Source organism: Passer montanus, unplaced genomic scaffold (genome assembly GCF_014805655.1).
Source record: "Passer montanus isolate IOZ18808 unplaced genomic scaffold, ASM1480565v1 scaffold61, whole genome shotgun sequence".
Taxonomy (NCBI): domain Eukaryota; kingdom Metazoa; phylum Chordata; class Aves; order Passeriformes; family Passeridae; genus Passer; species Passer montanus.
In genome coordinates this window covers 4,553,103-4,566,843 of record NW_024371149.1, presented here as the reverse complement: position 1 = coordinate 4,566,843, position 13,741 = coordinate 4,553,103, and positions in this window count along the sequence as shown.

Sequence of the window (13,741 nt, the reverse complement as noted above, 5' to 3'; positions counted from 1 at the left end):
GTTACAGATGCCTTAACATGAATGCAATAGCACAGCCAAAGGAATTCTGGGGACAAAGAATTAGCCTGTCACCTTCAGCTCTGCTGCCCATACACCATTGCACTTTCTTTCTGCCATTGCGCTCCATTGTTTTGTACACTGCTGAGTACACTCCTGTACTACAGGAGACTCTTTTCTTTTAATAACTAGTTTGGAGAAGGAAAAAAGCTACAATGCTGATGTTTGTAAATAGCTTCAGACCAAAGTGTTCTGAAAAGTATCTCATTTGTAGTAAGCAAAATATGTATGATGCTGTCAGAAATTGAAGTTCCTAAGGAGTCTCAAGCTGGCTCTTTCTAAGCTTGGTTTACCTCCTTGTGTTCAACAAATGCTTGAGGCCAACAGAAATGACTGTGTTACCAAATATAATAAATAAAATAACCCACTGACAGTAAGCTTTTGAACAAAAATAAAATATCCCCTGGAATGTGTACAAGACAAGTACTCTAGCTGTGGGCTAGGGCAAACGTGGAATGAAAATGGCTGGCAATGAGCACAACACTTCAGTGCTCTAGGTACTCTCACAAGAGGGTGTGTTTGTGTGTATGAAACTGACAATTAAATTGGAAATGCCCTGTGTTGACACAATATATGACAATGTTCAGTGTCTAGAGGGCTCCACAAAGCTGTTGTTAGTTGTTGCATGTGATTATTTTTGTCTACACTTGAAAGTTTTAGTAGCATAACTGTGTTTTATGTATTTTTTCAACTCAGGTTATTTGCTATATTAGAATCAAGATGTTTTACTTTAATAGCTTAGCACTGAGTCAGAAAAATATTAGTATGCTTAGGACTTTTGTGCCAGTGTAAATGCATCTACCCAAAGGGAGATTTTACCATTTTGTGCTTGTATTATGAGCAGCAGTGAAACCTTCCAAAGGGTGGATACCACCAATTCCGGCCCTCATCAAAAACAGTCCACAGGCAAGAACAAAAGTAATGCTTGGTTTTGGTGTCCAAGCTTGAAAAAAGTGCAGAAAAGGGAAACTGATTATTAATGTGCTTTTAGGTCTAAACCTTGTGAACACCCTTGACACAGGAAAGATCATGTTCCCTGTGAATATTGAACCAGTTGCTGCTGCAGTACAACAAGGAAGGAAAGATGCCTCTATCTTGCAGCTTCATCTCTTGTCTGGCAGTGAGAGTATTGTCAGCTCTCACCTTTTTATTGGGAGTTTTGAGGAAGATTAACTCCTTTTCCTCAAAATCCAGTTTGTTAGTGAGGGGAGCTGGGGTGCTGGGGCTGAGCTGTGCATTGCTGTCCTGCAGCAGAGCACAAGGATGGGAAGGAATCAGCCAGGCAGGGAAATCGACTTGGGACAGCCTGGCCTGGGGATTGGGGCCACTGTGGCATTTGGCACACACTACATCTGCCCTTTCCCTGCAGCTGCCAGTCCTTGTGCTGGGTCTCCTTCCCATTCAGCCATGTGCTGAGAGTGTGGGATGTGTTCTCCAAATATTAACTGGGCAGGAAATTCCCTCTTCAGCTGCAGAGGATGTAACGGGAAGAGAAAAACCTCTGAGTCAGCATCAGCTTAGATTTTGATGGATGCATCAATTTCCTCAGTCATGAGAAAACACCCCACTCAAAGTCCACAAGTGTGGAAAGGTGTTGTTTCTCTAGATCCCCTTGGTGTACAGCTGCATCCTGTGTTTCTGGTCATCTCTGTAAACTTGGAGCTTGTGGAAAGCATCTTCAGAGCAGAGGGTACTTCTCTAATGTGGAGAAGTCAGGCACGAGCTCACAGGAAGCTGCTTGCAAGGTCTGGGCAAGGTGTGTTTGTACTACAATTCCCAAGTTAGGTATCTGGAAAGCAAGAGAGATACATTTAGTGGTGATTCCTAAAACTATTATTGTTTGGGCCATTGTGTTGTTCTCTCGTGCCCAAATTACTACTGTGCAATCTGAGATCTTTCATAAAAATGACTGCTACAGTGTCCACTGAGATGCTCTGCAGTTGCAAAGGAGGATGCCTGTCAAATATGAGCCTTATTTCAAAAAGCTCCCCAGAAGCCAAAATATGTAGTAGCAGGACAGATCCCTGAGCAGGTGCAGGTCTGCACAGGTGAGCTCTCCTCTGCTCTTTGGCTTTAGGCATGTCCCACATGCAAATAACTTCATCTCCTTCTGGCACAGCTTGTCTGGGAGAACAGGATTTTTGTAAGTAGTTTTAGAGCCCATCTTCTTTAATTTGTGCAGCCCCCAAAGCACAGGATTTCTCATGCATGGTGACGAAAACCACGTTCCAGTATCATTGTCACTGTGGTTTTCACACTGAAGCACACAATGAAATAACTGTCAACCTTTCATCATACATATTAGACCTTGTTTTCCATCCCATTCCCTGACTCCTTAGTTAAAGGCTGGATATGGACAGATTGCTTGATTGCCTCCTGGTTTGTTTGGTACACCTGCAGCGTGGCACAAAAGGACTCTGCAATGCAATCACCTTCTTGGCTTAAATATGTTTTCTTTCACTCTAGTACAAGCAAGGTTTTGGGATGTAGCATGCAGAGGGACATTGGATATCTATGTGACAGTGTGGGAAAAGGAGTGGATTTAATGTCATGTTATGGGGGTACTCAGCTGAGAAAGGACAGGGAGGATATGTTCTGTGCAGCATCTGTCAGGGTTCGCTTGGAGCTGTGCCTGATGGCTGATTGTAGGGGTTTTTTTTCTTTTTTAGGTTTTAGTTACTTTTGCCCAATCCACCATGCCAGCAGTGAAGTATTAATGTCATTTAAGTGAGGACTCACAGCACCTTCTGCATGAGGGTCTCAGCACCAGCCTGGGGGAATTGTGGGGCTGTTGCCCTGCTGAGCCCAGTGCCAGGTAGGGTGTGGGCAGGCAGGGCTCAGGGGAGCCCGTGCTGCCCCAGCCAGCAGCCCCTCACAGGAGGGACAGATCAAGGGGGAAAAAAAAGAGGTGTGGGTTCAAAGAGGAATGGCATGATAATTGCATTCCTATAAACAGAAGTTTCCAGAAGACTCCAGCTTCCTGTGAAATGGTACTCTTGCTAACTTGGCAGTGGCCCACATATGTACAGTTTGTCCAGGTGAAGGTTTGGGGTCACATAAGAGGAAGTTGTTTCACTGCAGTGCACTTATGGTGCAAAAAATAGCTTCTTGGGGTAGTGAGTGGCTCTTGACTCTGTTACGGGTAATGTGTTAACTCTTGCAAATCTTGTGTCTTGCTCCAGACACTTGGCATAGTCTAAATACATTTCAGGTTTTGCTCTTCCTTCACTTATTAACACTTAATGCTCAAAATGTGCAAACCCTGCCTGTACAAGCAAAACCCCTCTGCATCTTCTCTGCCTCTCTTAAGGATGCTGCTGCCGCAGGCAATTCCCCAATACATGAGCAGGAGAAAAAGTTGCCACCTAGCTCAGCACCAGTTCTGCTTGTTGGTGTGTCCACCAGCCTTTTAAGAGCAGAGAAGGTTCAAATGCCTGGTATGTTTGGATCCTGGAACAGGTATGTGATCCTCACTCCACCCTGCTGTGAAAGGACCTTGCTGAGCCACATGGGAAGCAGCTGCCCAGAACTCTGCCCTGGGAAGTCAGGGTCAATGGCTTGCCAGGCACATTACTTCCTCTGGTGCACAATGGAAGCACCTATGTGCTCACTGAGTTGAGCTGAAGGGCTGACTTAAAAGACATTAAAACAAGTGCTTAAACTCAGTCACTGCTTCCTAGGTCTCCAGAGCCAGGACAGTTCCCCTCACTTTCCTGTTGGCTACCTGCCCTCAGGGTCCACACTTTTCTCAGCCACGGGACAAGCTGGCATACCTCATCAACACCTTCTGAAGGCAGGCTGAGCTGCACTGTACTGTGCTGTTCTGGCTGCTTGCTGGGTTATGGCACAACCCAAACCCTGTTTTCCTTCTATGATGCTTCAGGCTGGTTGGTGGCAATGCAGGCTCAGAGGGGGCTCCTGTCAGCAGTTCCTCACCCCACAACACCTGCACTCCTCTCCACCAGTGGTTTTAGGTCAGGTGTCTAAGACTGTATGCACCAGGTCTCAGCCAAGAGAGGATGGTGCCTGGTTTGGGATGGGATGGGCAGCAGAGCAGTGGTGAGCACTTGGGGCCATACACTGGTGAGGCAGCCAACGAGTGATGCTGGAGAGCTGGTAAGTAGCAGGAAAAGTAGTAGAGGTGCTTGAGGACTGCTGGCAACAAGGAAAGAAGGAATAAAGCAAGCAAGCTGAGCCGGGTATGAGGGGGAGGTGCCTTACTCTTCTGCTGAGACCTTGGTGTCCTGGGGGTGACAGGGGCTTGCTTCTGTGGCCCTGACAAAGGACAAGGCATGATCAGGGTCACTCTGGAAGGGCAGGATACTTTCATGTTCTGCTTTGTCATGAGGAGACTTGTAAAACTAGATGGTAATCCAAGAGACTGTGACAAAAAAAGATAGAAGATATGAGGGAGGGATCAAGGAGCTTCCCATCATGAAATTGTGTGAAAAGGTGATGAGGGGGAACTCAAAAGAGTGCTGCTGTTTACCTGGGCCTCCCTTTTCACACTCTGAGGTGTTAGCAGGCCTGCAAAGCTCCAGCTAAGCCTGGGCTTGACCTGGTTTTCTATCCCAATTATGAATCTGCCCAATGCAGAAAAATGGGTACCCTCCACCCTCGCTTGATCTGTTGCAGGGAAGAAGCCAGGCTGGGCAGGGTCTGCCAGGCATGTGCCAACACTGTATCCTGGCCCAGACATGAGGTGTGAGAGTATCCAGAGCATCCCTCAGCCTCTTGCTTCTTTGCTTTTAATGCCTGGAGAATCCCAGTGGCTGTGAAAGTGCTGCTTAAACCTTGCAATTAACAGGGCTGAGGGTCTGGCATTTGCTGCTTCATTTACCTTGTTGCAAATGCTGCATCACTGTAAATGTTGCAGTTGCTCTAGTTTGGAAATGCTCACTCTCATTTTAGGACAATCCAGTTCAGTGGGGTAGAACAGAAGAGTTAGATGTAACTTTATAACACATCACTGGAGTTTAAGAAGTGCAAATAGCACTTAATGAGATCCTGGACAATTTGCATTGCTTTTCCCCTGAATATATGTGCACTCACCAGTAGAACTAAATCTTTTTCCTGTATAACAATTTAATTAGAACTGATTAAAGTAAACATGTCCTGAATGTTTGAATATGATAGTAATACTGCATTATAAATGCCATTTTGATTAAATAATGGCTTCTTTGCTTGAACAGGATAACTATCCACCTGAAACACTGGGAGTAAACCTTAGTTAATAATAAAACCCCTACCAATTTCAATAGAGCTATATTTCACCTTAATTGCATTCATAATTGCACTTTCAAAGTTTGATTACAAAATTTACTGTTTCTTGCTTGGAGGGGGTATACATTGTTGTACACCTGCAAAAAGAAATGGGAACAGAGGATTGTTGACATGTAGTAGGTGAGCCAGGATTTCCCCCATTCAGTGAAATGATGGAGCTCACTTGTTCCAGGATTCAACAGAAGCACTAAGAGTTGCCACATGGGATCACACTAGAAAAGATAACTGTAAGCTTGGCCTTGAGCAGTGGTTGTCAGTTCCTGTGGATCTGGCTGCTCCAGTACTGGGGAGGAGTAACTGAGGAAAGCAGGCTGACTGTTAGCAAGTTTAAATATACTGCATGAGATCTCACCTCCACTGCTAAAGTATACAGGGGCTTCCCAGGCTGAAAAATGCTGAAAACAACTGTACTTGAGGAGCAGATAGATTCAGTAATCAAGGACCTGTCTGGATGACCTCAGGACATACTTTACAAATAGCATGTGTTTATGAAAACCTGTTATTTAAAAATCTCTTGCTGAAGCCAAATGAATGCTCTTTCGTTTGTGTACAACTCTGATATCCATCCTGGGGTGTGTATTTCCTCTGGACATCCCGGAGGATATCTGTGGCTCCACTGTTTGTGAACTGAGGTTGGTAACGTGACTGTGGATCTTACATCACAGTCTGTGTATGACTGTGTGCAGCACCAGGCGACTGCTGCTTGTCCCCACATCTGGCACCTCTTCATGTGACAGAATGGGCACAGGAGCTCAGATATGGCACCAGTTCTGAGGTGCTCTCCCTCCTCAGCACATTCAGTTGTCTTTGCTTTTCATCTCCTTAGCTGAGAAAAGGAAAAAAAAAATTTTTTTCCCTTTTGCAAAGCTGCCTGAACATTGAAGTTGCGAGTCTGTATTAAACTGTTTCTATGAGCAGTAAATGACCATGACTTCCCAGTCTAACTAAAGCAAGTCATGAAGAGACGTTTCTTCCCTTCTAAACCAGCCACAAATCAGGGCTCTTCTATGTCCAGATGGGAAATGCCAGTGATAGATTCATATTCCCTCTGTTCAGATCTGATCTAAGCCCACTGTTAAAAATTAAATACTACCAAGAACTTTCAGGGGTTGGGACCTTTGTGATTTTTATCTTAGCAGTGCTATTTGTGCTTTTATCTATAAAATTCTACTTCTGTTTGTATGCTTGTTTAGCGTGGGATGACTGGAGACAGTCTGCTGTTTTACAACAGACTTCCCTGCACTTACTAATTTAAGACTGCTGCTCAGACTGAAATTTCCAGGTTGGCTCATGATGAATCCATAGTCTATATACAGCACTTGGGAGATATTTCCGTATCCTGAAATAACAGGAGGTTTGTGACAGATCATTTCGTGACTTTGCGGTGTTCCGTGACTCATGGGATGGGGGACAGATGTCACCAAACTGTGACTGCACAACTATTCTTCTTGAAAGTCAATACAATTGAACTGACACACAAGTTTCCATGCCAAGTAAAAATAATGGACTTTTTTTTTTTTGTGGTTTTGTATAAAGAGAGCTTTTGCTGGTACCTTCCCCAGAGTTCTTGATAGTGCTCTTAAAAAAACAAAAAGAAACAAAATAAAAACCAAACAAACAAAATCACAAAAAACCCCCACCAAAAAACACCAAAAAAACCTGACCTCCAGATGACCCAACTTTGAAACTTGGTGCATTGAAGTCTGGTAGTGCAATTTGCTTGCTCCCAATATAATTTCAATGTAAAGCAACAGGCAAAGACACAACAAAGTATTGTCCCAAGTTTGCAAACTGAATCAATCAAGTTCCAGTCTGTCAAAATCGGCAGGGACCAGCCTTACCCTTGCCCTGATAACCTGCATTGTGCAGGCTGAGGAGGCAGCAGGAAACCAGGGAAGGGCTCCTAAGAGCTGCAAAAGGCTGCAGAGCAGACTTCAGGTGAGCTTGGCTGCCAGGGAGAGACCAAGCTAGAGTCTGACTTTTTAGCAAAGGCTCCATATCCAACTGTTTCAGGGATATTTAAAATAATATTTTCAAAGCCCAGCGTTACAAAAAGCTCTCTTGGAATAGCTGGCTTCTCATTTTACTGCAAAAATGCAGGCTAAGCTGTTCTGAAGACCTAGTTCTGTTTGTGGCTGCTGAACTGTTTTAGAACCAAACCCTTTTTTCATATAAACACCAAACTGCCTGATGTCCAGTCAGGTTTTCAAGATAAGATAAGAGTGCTTCAGTGAGGAATAAGTGGAGGAGATTTTATGGAAACTGAGTTATTGTAAATAGATAGCATCAAGAAGAAGGGGGGTTTGTGTGGTGCTGTCGAGAGCAGAGGTGGATAGGGAGTGAATACATATGTTTTAGAGCTGTGGCAGAAGACAGTGAGTGGGAGGTGAGGGTTCCCCCACCCCTCTCACTGCAGTGGCCAGGAACCCCATGGCACAGGTCTGAGTGAGGGGATCTGGAAGCTGGTGGATGGCAGCAGCACAGGCTCAGCAGCTCAGAGGCAAGCTCAGAGGGCGACGAGAGGAATGGAGGGAATGTGATAAGGCTGGGGGAGGATTCAGTAAGGGAATGAGCAGGGAAAAGGAGGGGCTGTGGGAAGGCAGGAGTGCCCCATTTCACTGTCTCCCTGTCTCCCCATGCTGAAGGCAGGTTTGGGACCTTCAGCTGAAACAACAGGGAACTGCTGTACTGAGGGATGTCCCTGTTACTCTTATGGATGAAGCAGATACTCTGACTAGTGTCCTTTCACCCACCCCAGATGGCAGGAATAGGGGACAGTGTGCTACCAGCAGTCACTCATCCTGGCCACCAGGAACGTCAGAAATAGCAAGACTTGTAGTTATTATCCTTGTATTTGTAGGTGACTTGGCCCAAGCAAAGACAAAAGACAGTGGAAATCCCTAAGCCGCTGTGGATATTCCTGTGAAGACAGAACAGATTTGTAGGATCATACTGTAGAGAGGTTTTTTTAATTGAGAACTCTTGCTTTTGAAAAGATGGAACAGTGTAATTCCACAGCACAGAAAAACACTCAGGGGATCACAAGTGGTTATGCTGGGAAGATGCTGAGCCGTGCTGGGCAGCCAGGGTGTTCCTGAGTGCTGAGGGCAGAGCAGCCACAGCAGTGCACCCCCACTCCACATCAGATTTGGTGTAACGTTCCTGGCTCCAGCACTAACCCAAGTGTCTGCACATTCTTATCAGCAAGACTTGCAGGTAGCATTACATGTTTGTTCACTTGGAATAGAAATATTACTTAACTCTGAACATCCCTGGCTCTTCTCTTCATATACTAGTCTCTGTGAGTGGACAATAGATTGAATATTTATATTTAACCTTTCTGGCTATACAAATTCCTGCCTGCAATGATTCACAATCATCAGAATTCAGAAAAAAGCAATTAGAGAAAATCCATCATGGTACATGTGTTTGTAACTTGCTTGCTATCCTGACACATGAGAGCTAATGACCCGGAAATTTTGATATATGAACTTAACCCAAGTCCTATACCTGAACAACTGAACATTTTCAGAGATTTAATACATATTTGGATTGTGTAGCTCATTAGTACTTTGAGAAAGCTCTAGGAGAAAGAGAGGTAATCTTTAAAGCCATGGGTGGAGAAAGAGGGACAGACAAAGTTACACATGGTAGACAGTTCTAGTTAGTAGCTGACTGTGGCTTTTTTAGGATATTCTTTTCATAGATATAAACTTTTATGGTTAATGATCAGTCTTAACTGCTGATTTCTTGCAAGCCATCATACTTGTAGCTGAAATCTCTAGAAGGATGGTGCTGACCTCCCAGAGTAGATCAGACTTCTCTGCTGGCACAGAAAATACTATGTGGAAAGAATTGTAGTTAGCAAAAGATTTGGCAATGTCAATAGTACCCAGAGGGAGGAGAAGGTGGAGCTCTCCATGAGTAATATGAGGTTTGGTACAAGCAGGTTTAAGTATCTCAGATAAAACTTGTGATTTCATCCTGGTATTTTGGTGAAGACCTGGGCACCCTGCTTTCTTCTCACAAAAATAAAGGAATAGTCTTCCTTCCTCTGTTACCAAGATACTGGTCTCCTGCAAGGGAGAGCTTTACCTCCCTGTTCCTGGTGCATCCCACAAGCCACCCAGCAGACCAGCCTCCTGATTCTTACAGTGGTGCTTCCCAACATCTCTTCCTGTGTTGAGTAGGCACATCTTGGGAAACCTCTACCTTTTCAAAACTCCCCTTTTCCTCAGAACAGATGCTGACTTCCCACCACCCACAAACTAGCCATGCTCTCTGCCACAAAACACACTAACAGGGGTTTAAGTCAGTGTCAGGTGGGTCCTGAGATGTCACATCTGTCTGAGAAGCAGGCAGCTGAATTCTGTATGTGCTGCAGCAAAAGGCCATGCAGATGGATCTCAGTGGCACATTTTGATTCAGTCAGATGATGTGCTGCTGAAAAATATATGTGATTGGTGTGCTGTCAGTTTTGTGTTGGAGGAGAAAATGGCAAGGAGCCTGAATAAATTAGCAGTATACCACACTTGGCAAACACTAACTCCTCCACAAAGTATCTGTTGCTAGAGGGTATGAAAATATACCTGTTGAGTTGGATGGGTGAGGTGCAGAGATAGTACCAAGGCAGTGCAGAAACCAGCATAATGTTCTTGGGTGAAAAGTCATTTAAAAGCAAGTAGCAATGTCCATGACTTACAGGCCCCTTTTCATCTGAGCACTGAAGTCAGCTGGTATTGAAGAGAAAATGGTTGGCCTGTTCTAGGCAGGAAAATGCAACTGTGATGCTGAATGTCTGAGAACTCTGGGAAAAAATATCCCAGCATATGGAAGTGACAATATTTTTCTAGTGCTGTTTCACCAGTAGATCTCAATGTGTTTTGAAGCAGTTTTGAAGAAGTCTCCAAGGTTATTTCCACTTGTCTGTGGGGAATACAACGTTCATGTTCCTGAGGCACAGGGAAAGGAGGGTAGTTGGGCATTGTAGTAAACCTGCATAAACTGTTACCTTCTTTAGGAACATAATTAAAGCAAACATACAGAGAGCCTGTGCCTGGCATGGGATCTCAATAACTACAACCAGAGGACCTGCAGTTTAGTGCCTTGATTATGAGACAGCCATTTGAGTGTAAGAGTGAGTCTTGTACAAGAATGGGTATTTTTTTTCCTGTTTACCTCTTTCTACCATGTGAAAACTAGGGTTTCCAATTTAAAAAAAAATAGCAAGGTACCAGCATAGCTGGCAATGGCAATAATTCCCTGGGTTCTCAGGTTAGTCTTCATCTTTTTGGAACCTCTTCCCCAGTAAGTCATGTGGGTGTAATCAGTGTTCATATTCACATTCTCATGAGTTTCAGGGGAAATGAAGTGTCACTTCAGCTTTCTTCCCCACAAATCTTTGGTTTTCTCACCACTACCCTAACAAACACTAAAATTAGATCATTAAACCTAAATTGATTAGATCTTTAAACCTAAATCGAACCCAGTAATACCTAAAGTATTACTGCAAAACAAGTAAAGACAATTTCAACACAGCATTAAAAATATGTCACCTTCACTGCAGCATTGTACAGGAACTGACATGACTTCTTATTTTGTTTGTCCATGGAAGGGAACTGTCGTTTTCTTTGTTAAAGTATTTTTTCATTGGATGGAAATAATTACAAGTGGAACAAACCAAAATGTTTTGATTAAATACAGGGCTGGTCTTGTTTTTTTCCAGTAAATGTTTCATGTTTTCAATTCTTTTCCCCCTCTCCCAGGGATAATATAATGGATAGTTAGAGATCACCTTCTGTCTCAGAAGATCCTAGATTCCACAGGGATCCCTTCCTTTGCCACTGGAATTTTGGTCCCCATGAAGCAAACACCAGTAAGTAATTTATTCCCATGGGGTACACATTGAAGGTGAGTCATCTGCTGCAGATCAGGGGAGTTTTCAGGAGACAAGACTCAGTTCATCATTTGTGCCAAAACCAAGGGTTAACACTGAAGTGTCAGATCTGGCTAGGCCATGGCAGAGGAATGAAAACCAGCAGCTGTCTGAATTCCAGGGATGGTGCTGGAAATAGCTTCAATGAAACAAAGTCCCACCAACTTTGATCTTGGATCTCCTGCACAGGATTAAAGGAATAACTGAGTTTGGGCCTGAGGCACAGACATTTGGGGAAGCAGCAGGGGGAATTTGCTAAGTTTTCATGGGAGTTTACTAAGCATATGAGGGTAAAGCAAAGATAATTCTCTTTTATCATTGCAATCCATTTCTTTAAACTGTGAGTGCGCTTCGAAGCCCAGTGGGATCACAGCAAGAACATCAGCAGACTTGCAGTGCTCTCTGCATGGTGCTGTGTTGTTTGGGTTGAAGAGGTGATATTTTGTCCTGGATCAACCTTGTAAATAAGAGTGGAGCAAGGCAAGATTTGTTTGTGCAAATCCAAGTATTTTCCTCATTCTTTCCTTTTTCCGAAGTTTGATGAGATCGGTTCATATACCTGCCATTTTCCTGGGATATGAGCAGCTGCCAGAAACCCCTCTGGCTGCTGCCAGTCTGGCTTAGGACATCTTTGCAGGAGTGGCTCCAAGACAAGAGAGTGCAGTCCATCCAGATACAGCACTCGTTCTCCACTATTGTCAGAACAAGGAATCATATTTCCCTCACCCCTGCCCTCTGGGTAAAAAAGGCAAATGTTTCATGAAGGTACCATAATAAGTCTGCTAGAGTTGTCTTCACAGCCTCTTTCTCCTCCCCAAACTGGAATGTGCCTAAGCTCCTTCTGGTCTGTTTATTCTTTTTTTCTAGCAGCCCTTAGGGAAGGTACCTAATACCTTTTTTCGTAAACATTATTTATGGACTCAGAACGCCAGAAACATGTCTCTACAAATAGTCTGTACAACATGTCCTGAGCCCTCCTATTGGCACCTACTTTTGTCAGTCCCCAGTGCTGATATTTCTTTGTCTTTTTGCTGTAAGCCAGATTTACTGATGTGGGGTTGTTTCCACATGAGCACCACTATGATGACTGATAAGCTGCACTCATACGACTTGCCCAGCAGTGTCCCAGTTGTTCCTGGTTCCTGGGTATTCCTGCTTAGGTCCTAGGGCCAGTGTTTAGTGTTTCTGGAAGAAAGGGAGGTCAGGTGCTAGCCCTGCAGGGCCTGTGTTACACAGCACCCTAGGATGCACCACAGAAGGTGAGCTCCCTTGTTCTGCAGTGCACCACGATGTCTGTGTCCAGCACCAGTGATGTCTGTACTATTTAGATGTACATGGGTGTTCTCTCTAGCACTAAAGTTAAAGAACAGGTTTGTACCAGAGAACCAGCTGTACACTTTTCCTCAAAACCACTTAAACCTTTCCTTTTGGAGGAAAATCACTGGCTTTGTTAGTATTTCTGCCCATTCAGGATCAAAACTACAGAATACAATCTTCTGAAAGAAGCTTAGTGGGTTTTACTTCTTCCCTTACCTAAAAGAAAGAGGAAAAGGCTGCTCTTTCACAGTTTTATAGTGTTTCCCATTCCCTGTGAATCTGGAATTCTTTATAAATGACGTAGGTCTTGGTCTCAATATAACAGTATTAAAGGAAATACCTCACTTCCATTCAAGAGTTTAAGACAAAATGGAAAACAGTGTGTTCAACTGAAACCATAGGGCAGGAACTGATCTGAGCAAGAATTTTTTCTGGGTGCAAACATTAACAACTCTATTATTCAGTGAATACTACATGACTATTAATGACTGTGGTTGCATAAAAACTTCAGTTTTACATCTAAATCCAAGTGCAGTATCTCACCAGCATAGGTCTTGTAGTTTATCCTGTGTTATTTCCATATCTGGCTTGTAATAATTTCTGTGGCTTGGGGGTTAAAAAAGCACAGCATCACTAGGCTACCACTTTCAATGACTTGTCTTCTGCTCATCCCTTATGCTGAATCCTTCATTCCTGGATGGTACATTCTGAGTGGATCACAGCAGAAGCTTTCATTAACAGCAGATACTAGAGGTGCAAAAAATTTCTGGTGAAATCCTGAGAATTTTGACAGAAATTTGGTGAGGAAAGAATATACTCTGATGGGGAAAAATCCTCAGTGGGTTCACTGAGGCTGGGATTCCATTCACTTTCCCTTAACAGGCCATCTCAGTCCCTCTCCAAGGCTTCACCTACTCCTGAAACACTGTAGTTTTTGGTTTGCATTTAAGGTAGGTTCTGTTTTCTAGACCAGTGTTTTCCGAATGCTGGCAGAAAGGATGTGACTTGCTGACTTCAGACAAGATGCCAAAGCATGCAGAGGAGACTCTACTGTAAGCAATCTCTTTGAATTCATTTTAAAAGGAAAAAGGGATATGGGGAGGAAAAACAAAATACTTAGAGATGCTGACTTGCTATCTACAGTCATCC